This window comes from Saccopteryx leptura, chromosome 3 (genome assembly GCF_036850995.1).
Source record: "Saccopteryx leptura isolate mSacLep1 chromosome 3, mSacLep1_pri_phased_curated, whole genome shotgun sequence".
Classification (NCBI taxonomy): domain Eukaryota; kingdom Metazoa; phylum Chordata; class Mammalia; order Chiroptera; family Emballonuridae; genus Saccopteryx; species Saccopteryx leptura.
Window position 1 is genome coordinate 136,387,744 of NC_089505.1, and position 7,973 is coordinate 136,395,716.

Here is a 7,973-nt window from a genome sequence, read left to right on the forward strand (position 1 = left end):
TCCCTCGCTCCTCCAAAAATTCGTGCTCTTTATATTGCTGTTCCCCTGTCCAAAATCCCCCATCCTTCTGGCTTGTCTTGCCTAAAACACCATAAGTACTGCCTTCTTCCTCCCTACTTCTATTAGTCAACAGTATCAGAATGTGTAGGATATAGTCTAGCTTAGGGGTCCCCAAACTACAGCCCATGGGCCGCATGCGCCCCCTGAGGCCATTTTTCCAGCCCCCACCGCACTTCCAGAAGGGGCACCTCTTTCATTGGTGGTTATGGAGTACTGTATATGGCGGTGCTGCAAAGCAGGGCGTTGCTCACATACAGTACTACTTCCGGTGACACGAGTCGGACGCATCACGGCTCCAGAATCACGTCATATCACTTGTTACGGCTAGCAGTGACAAATATGGAACCGGACATTGACCATCTCATTAGCCAAAAGCAGGCCCATAGTACCCATTGAAATACTAGTCAGTTTGTTGATTTAAATTTACTTGTTCTTTATTTTAAATATTGTATTTGTTCCCGTTTTGTTTTGTTTTTTTACTTTAAAATAAGATATGTTCAGTATGCATAGGGATTTGTTCATAGTTTTTTTTATAGTCTGGCCCTCCAACGGTCTGAGGGACAGTGAACTGGCCCCCTGTGTAAAAAGTTTGGGGACCCCTGGTCTAGCTAGTTTAAGCAGAAAAGGAATATTAAAGGACATTAAGAAATTCACAGAATCGCCCAGAAGGTGAGAAAAGCTCCACCAGAGAAACATTACAGCCTCTGCCACTCACTCTAAAGTGAGGCATGGACTGTCCTAATAGAATCTTTGCTACTGATCCCCAGGAATTCGAATGCATCTGCTTCACTCTCACTAGACTGGGTCTTGTCTGCTTCTTTACCTCCCTAACCTTCATTTCAAAATCTGGTGCAAACATATCAGATCAGAGGAGCCTAACTACAAGAAATGTTAAGAAAGTCAGGTTTGGCTTCTATCAATAGGGCAGAGAAATCACCAAACACAAGATGAGTATTCAAAGGTGTTATGCAGCCAGTAAGAATAACACTAGTATACTACTCCACGCCAGTTAATCGCTCAACTCCTAACCTGAGCCAGGTGTTCAGAAGCTTGAAGTAATGCACACTGAACTGTGGGTGACTAATGGTTTCCCTCTTTGAGAGTTGATAAATTAAAAAGAGGAGCTTAATAACCCAAATAAAACCCCCAGTTGAATATGTTATGCGGAGAAAGGTACTTCTAATATAAGGGAACTCTAACTCTATTTTTTTCTTGCTGATAGCTCTCTCGCCAACATGATGTTCTTAAAACCTGCCAGACTTTCTGGAAGTGTGGCAAGCACCAAGCTCACCAAGTGACACAGTACAAGAAGAGCAAGGGTTCTCTGCATGTGCAGGGAAAGAGGCGTTATGACAGGAAGCACAGTAGTTATGGTGGACAGACTAAGTTGGTTTCCAGCAAAAAGTATAAAACTACGAAGAAAATTCTGCTGAGGCTTGAATGCATTGAGCCTAACTGCTGATCTAAGAAAATGCTGGCTATTAAGAGATGCAAACATTTTGAATTAGGAGGAGATAAGCAGAGAAAGAGCCAAGTAATTCAGTTCTAAGCTTCATATTTTTATTATGAAAACAATAAAATTCTGAGGTTATGCTAAAAAAGGACCTTCTAGTGTTTATTTTATTCCTTCACTTAATACATATTTTATTGGGATTACATTGTATTATATAGTAGGTCAGCTACTGAGGGGACCTGGTCCATGCCCTTAGAATGCGATCATCTTGTTGGGGATGGGGAAAAGTTAATAAATATAAAACAATACAGTAAATGCAGAAGTGGTGATATATATATAGGATATTATGTACATATGTATATAGAGAGGGTATAATCATATATATATATAATATTTCTATATATTTGAAGAGATACAGTTAGGAAATATTTCTTGGAAGCCAGCTTACCTATAGATATAAAATAGAAATAATTTGGTTGTAAAGAAGGGGCAGAAAATATGTATTAGAGGGAGGCTCATACAATTTGGTTGTACTGGAGGGAAAAGTAGCAGGAAAGAAAGAGGATCAAAAATGAAATGGCAGCCTTTGCTGGTAACTCAGTTGGTTAGAGCATCGTCCTGAAGCACAGAGGTTGCTGGTTCGATCCCCTATCAGGGCACATACAAGAACATCTTGAATTCCACTCTCTCTCTCTCTCTCCCTTCCTCTCTTGATGAAATCAATAAATAAATTTTAAAAAAAGAGGAAAAAGAGCTCCAAACTTGACAGAGGAAGGAAAAGCAGGACCCTTTGTTTTTCAAGGTTTTCCTGGTACATAAAAGGCAAAGTTTGTGATATATGAGAGCAGCTAAATTGAGATTAAGTCTACCTTTGTAACTTGCAATTTCCTCCTGTGTAGATACAACTCTACGAGGAGACATTGGAGGAGAACCAAACCGGGTCTATAAGGAACCATACATGAGATGGCTCACATTTATGCTGTGTCCACATTACCTGCATCTTACCAAATCACTGAAAAGAGCACTGTCAGGACAGTTGAGTACGTTAATTGGGGAATTACTGGAAAAGTGATTTTTGCCTATGATATTTTTTTCTGCCATATCAGGGTGCTTTAGTAATAAATATAAGACCTTTTAAACTTAAAAAGAAAAAAGGAGACATAGACTCGGGCAGGAGGAAGCTCAAGAATCACCTCTATAGTCTATGTTAATGGGATTAAACTCTGCCTTGTAGTTGATGGAAAGACTTTAAGAATTCAAGTAAGGGATAAGATGACCGAATTTGTGCTTTAAATAAATTGCTCTGGTTGGTGGGTAGAAGATAGATTTAAAGGAGTTCAACATTAGAGACCTGGTAAGTACAAGTTGTTGGCAGCCATCCAACCGAGAAATGTTGAGGGTCTGAGCTCTGGTAGTGATTTCAGAAATGGAGCGGAAGGGACCTGGTTAATAAAGGATATAAGCTTGGTTTTAAAGAATGACTAAAAGTCAACCAGCCAGAGAAGTGAAACAAGGACATTCCTAGGCAGGTATAAAGGCAGGGAGGTGTGGTAAAGCAAGAAATGTCCTCAGAAGTGGAGAATAAGTCAATGTGACTACAACATAAAACCACTGCAGTGGATGTCAAAGAAAAAACAGGGCTGGGAAGTAGTTAATGTGGTATAAACATTTTATTTAAGACCTATTGCAATAAGGGGGAAAGAGACCTCAGTATAGAACTGGGCTCAATTTGGACTGTCTACTGAAAAATATCAACTAGGTGTTTTCATCACCAAAAAGGATTTAATTGGGAAAAAGAAAGGGTTACAACCCAGTGCAAGCAGACACAGCAAGCCACGTGCACACTCTGACCTTCGTGCCAAGATGGAGGGCTATTTATAGAAGGGGAAAGGAAGTTCAGGGAAGGAGAGTCAGTATCATAAAGTTTCATTATAAACATAGAGTTCTGCCTGACCAGGCGGTGGCGCAGTGGATAGAGCATTGGGCTGGGATGCAGAGGATCCAGGTTCGAGACCCCAAGGTCACCAGCTTGAGCGCGGGCTCATCTGGATTGTACAAAAGCTCACCAGCTTGGACCCAAGGTCGCTGGCTGGAGCAAGGGGTTACTCAGTCTGCTGAAGGCCCGTGGTCAAGGCACATATGAGAAAGCAATCAATGAACTACTAAGGTGTTGCAACTCGCAATGAAAAACTAATGATTGATGCTTCTCATCTCTCTGTCCCTGTCTATCACTCTCTTTGACTCTCTCTCTCTGTCTCTGAAAATAAATAAATAAATAAATAAATAAACAGAGTTCTTCCAGCAGGGTTCTCATATGTAGGGTTTTCCCGATTGTGTATAATGTGAGAATTTCCATAAGCCCTAGCTCCTCTCATAGACCTTTCTACTGATTATGTTTGCTTAAAGCTCCAGTTAGTCTTTATCAAGACTATAAGGAAAATTGGGGTTTTATAGGCAAAGAGCAGGATGGGGTGGGGTGGGGTGGGGGTTGGAGGTGGGTGATGGTGTCAAGTCAGTGAAGAGAAAATTACTAAAGGGGTAAGATATTTCTTTCTAAACTGACCTACTAGTATTTAGGTAATTGTAGGCCAGGGTGGTCAAGTATCACCTGCAAGATGGTGGTAGATGAGGAATTTGATCAGATATCAAAGGTGGAGTATTCCTTCTAAACTGACTTAGCAGGATTCTTGCTAAAATTGGGCAATGTAGGCCAACGAAAGCAGACACTGAAATCCAAGGGAAAGGCCTCGTTGAGAAGAAGGCCTAGAGGAGTCTGACTAAAGTTTAGTTGAAGAAAGCATCTTTGTCAGGATAAGGCAAAATGAAAAGCTGTTTGGTTAGTCAAAATTCAATTCATGAAGGCTCTTCTATTTATGCTTAGGAGTTTGGTCTCCTTGGTAGCTTATTTTTGCATACTGTTCACACCCACCTTTTTCTCCTTTGTCAGAAAGAGGCTCTGAACTTCATAGGATGCAAAAACAAAACAAAAAAAAAATCAAGGAGTGATTGATAGGAGGGCCACAGCCTTTCCAGAAATATTCAGAACTATAATCAAACATTTGCACACTGGGAAAGCCTGTAGTTCCCTTTGTGATCCTCCAAACATCAAGGTCTAAATTACCACTCAGTGTTATGTGAATACAAACTGCTCTTCAAGTCCCTAATTTCATTGCATTGATGGAGGCTTTAGTGAGTCTATTGTTGGAAAAGGAAGCATTTGTTCTTCAAGTACAGGAAATCACCAAACAATTAAGTTCCATGGGCTCGTGCAGCCTGGGTCAAAGGCCTCAGTGTGATTGTCTTGTTTCATATCAGGCTATTGAGGAAATGTTTTGTAGGCCAGAATCTTGGCTTTAATGTGTTGTTCTGAATCAATGGAGTCAACTGTGAGACCTCAAACAGTGATAACTATCTATAGTAAAATGTGAATGTAGCAGCCAGAGGTCTGCTGGGAGGAAAGGAAGTTTTCAGATGGGCAGAGAGTTTTCTCTAAAAGCAGTGTAATTTGGATTTCAGGGTGGGAGGGGCCACTTATGGAGACCAGAAAGAAACTAGAGTGGGAAGAAAGGGAAAGGAAAATAGTTATTACATTTTGTGGCCAGGGAAGACTACACCCTCAAAGGTAAAGAAGTTGATGTGTACTGGACACAAGGCCAGACTATGGGTGGGCGGAGGCAGTTCAGGGGTACTTGAAAGGCTTCACTGAGCCAGAATATGCTTCAGAGAGAAATGCCAGAGAAGCTCCCCAGAGGAAAAGCAGAGAAGCACAAAATCAAGTTGGATAACACCAAGGATGAGCTTCCACAAAATCACCATATTTTCCAAGAAACCATTTGGTAATGGATTATTTTGCTAGCTGAGGAAGACCATATTCATATTCTGGGAAAATATAATCTATTAAAAAGGTAACAACTGAAACCCAAGGTAAAGGCCTAGTTGAGAACTATAACTATTATTATTATTATTATTATTATTATTATTTTAATGAAGAAGGCAATAAAAGCTAAGGGCACAAGTTTCAGATTAGACAGAGCAGGGTACAGATAATAGCTCTATTACAAGCTAACAGCGACATGTTTGATAAGTGACTTAACTTCTCTTGTACCACTTTCCTCATCTGAAAAGTAGAAATATTGTCGCATCCAGTCCAAAGTATTTGCTGAGCAATGCAGGGAAGGAAAAAAATTACTTTTTCCTTTTATCCATCTTTGGTTTATTGGCTGAAGTTCTATAAAACAGACTGACAAAAGACAGATTAAGAAAAAAACAAGCAGACGTTTATTAACACATGCATCATGCTTACACATGGGAGCACTGAGAGATGTGCAAAGCAGTGGTCAGAACTTGGACTTATATAGCATCTTAAAAGAACAATAAATGTTTAGAGAAGTGACAGGACAGAGGGAATGGGCTTTGAATTCCCAGGTGGCAAATCATAGGAAGGCCAACATATGGGGGCGCTAATGAGGAAGCTGGTTAGTAAAGTTTGTTATGTAGATTCCTTAAGTGCCTCTGGGCTAATAAGGTTCTAGAGTTGTTTCCAGTAAATTAACTTTTGTCCTTCTTGGTAGAGAGAGGAGGGGAAATACTTTTACAGATTTACAACCTGCTTTTAGGCAACTAGGTGGAAGGCAGAGGGCTTTTCCCGTGTTATCTTCTTAAGCATTACGTGAGATTGTAACTTTGATCTTGCTAGACTCTCCCTATTGTGTCTCTCACCTTGATGGCTTTGATGAAGTCAGTCACCATATGGAAAGGTCCACGTGGCAAGGAACTGAAGACAGCAGTGCAGCAGTGAGAGGCGCTGAGGCTCTCTGTCCAACAACCTGACAATAGTGATGTGAACTTGGAAGAAGATTCTTCTCTAGTCAAACCTCGGATGAGAGCCCAACCATTGGCTGGCTCTTAATCACAGCCTGTGTGAGGTCATGAAGCTGAGAACTGAGCTAAGCTACAACCAGATTCATGACCCAGAGAAACTATGAAATGATAAATGAGTCATGTTTAAAGCCACTCAGTTGCAGTAATATTTTTACACAGCCATAGATAACTAATAAAAGTAAGGTGTAGGAAATATCACATTTCAATATTTTTTTCTTTAAATAACAATTTGCAAATTTTATTTAACCTTTAAAAAATGTTATAGGCACAAAATCAGTATGTGTATGTAAGCTATCATAGGAGAGGCAGGCCTCTGAACTCTGGCATTAAATAAATAAAATCAATGTCATAAGTGAGAATAAACAAAAGTCACTTTCTTTAAAGAGGTAGAATGTTTCTTCCAGGCCAAGAAGAGCTGGTTGTAGCCTAATTAGTTATGGAAACATGGAAAAAGTAGACTTAGAAATACCAGAGATGACGGAAAAGAAATGCTCAATCTGGAGACAAGAACATTCCAGTTTCTTAGAGCCACTTTGTCACAGAGTAGGGATGGTCAATCAATTCACCTTGGCTTACTTAAAAGAAGCTTACCTAGATTCTGAACTGTAATATTCTGATAACAGAGTTATCAGAGTTTCTGCCTGAGAAACCTCTGAATTGGCAGATAGTATGTAGAGGGCTTTACCCTTTAAAAAGCAAGGCACTGGAAAACAGGTTGGAACGATTTTCTACAATGAAAAAAAGTGCACCCTTTGTCAATTAATGAGATGACATCCTGGTTTATATGTAGCATCCCTTCTCTTCTGAGTCTGGTTATTAGGAGTCCGTTTCCTCTCTCTGATCAACTCAATATTGATTTGATGGATTTGAAAAATAAAAAAAGCAAAACCCTCAAAATAGATGATCCACCAATAAAAAAAGCCAATTTGAAGAACTTTCTGGATTAGCATGTTATCATTCCTCCTTCCCCCAAACCATAACAGAGTAAAATTCAATGATAAATAGAAAAAATATCAAAGAATACTAGAAACATTTTTAAATGGATTACTTTTTTTTTAAGGAAATATAGTAAAAAAAAATTATCAAGAGAGCTTATGAAAAGTATTTATTCTTAGACTAGAGAACATAATTTTAAGATCCCATGTTACTTTTCAAAGATTTCAAGGATACTCATATCCAAGAATTTGTTAAGTGGGATCAGAAGGGGAAAAATAGAACCTTGTGAAGAGAAATAATTTGGTACCATTTTAGTTGAAGCAGATTTAAAATAAGACAGTAAGTCCACGAAAATTTTCTGGGAGAACAAAACTTCTATCTTCTTGTAAACAGTAAGGTAGTCATCAAATGAATGTGAAAAACATCTGTTTCAATTATGACTAAGTTTGCCTACTCTCTTGGTTTCACATTGTATATATTTCAGTTAAGAAACACAGCAAATGTTGGTAATAAAATTAGGTTTCACAATCCATGATAATTTGGGGGGAGGATGGGAAAGAAGTCTCAGTTTTGTAACATACTGAGAGAATCAGATGCCTTAGGAGAAGTTTTGGTCCAAAAATGGCCCAAACCCTAGAAGAAA

General features: G+C 39.3%; 1 pseudogene; it reads left to right on the forward strand.

Moving 5' to 3' along the window:
* The first annotated feature begins 279 nt into the window (after nt 1-279).
* LOC136398321 (large ribosomal subunit protein eL42-like) lies at nt 280-1,609 on the forward strand (annotated as a pseudogene).
* The last annotated feature ends 6,364 nt before the right edge of the window (nt 1,610-7,973 follow it).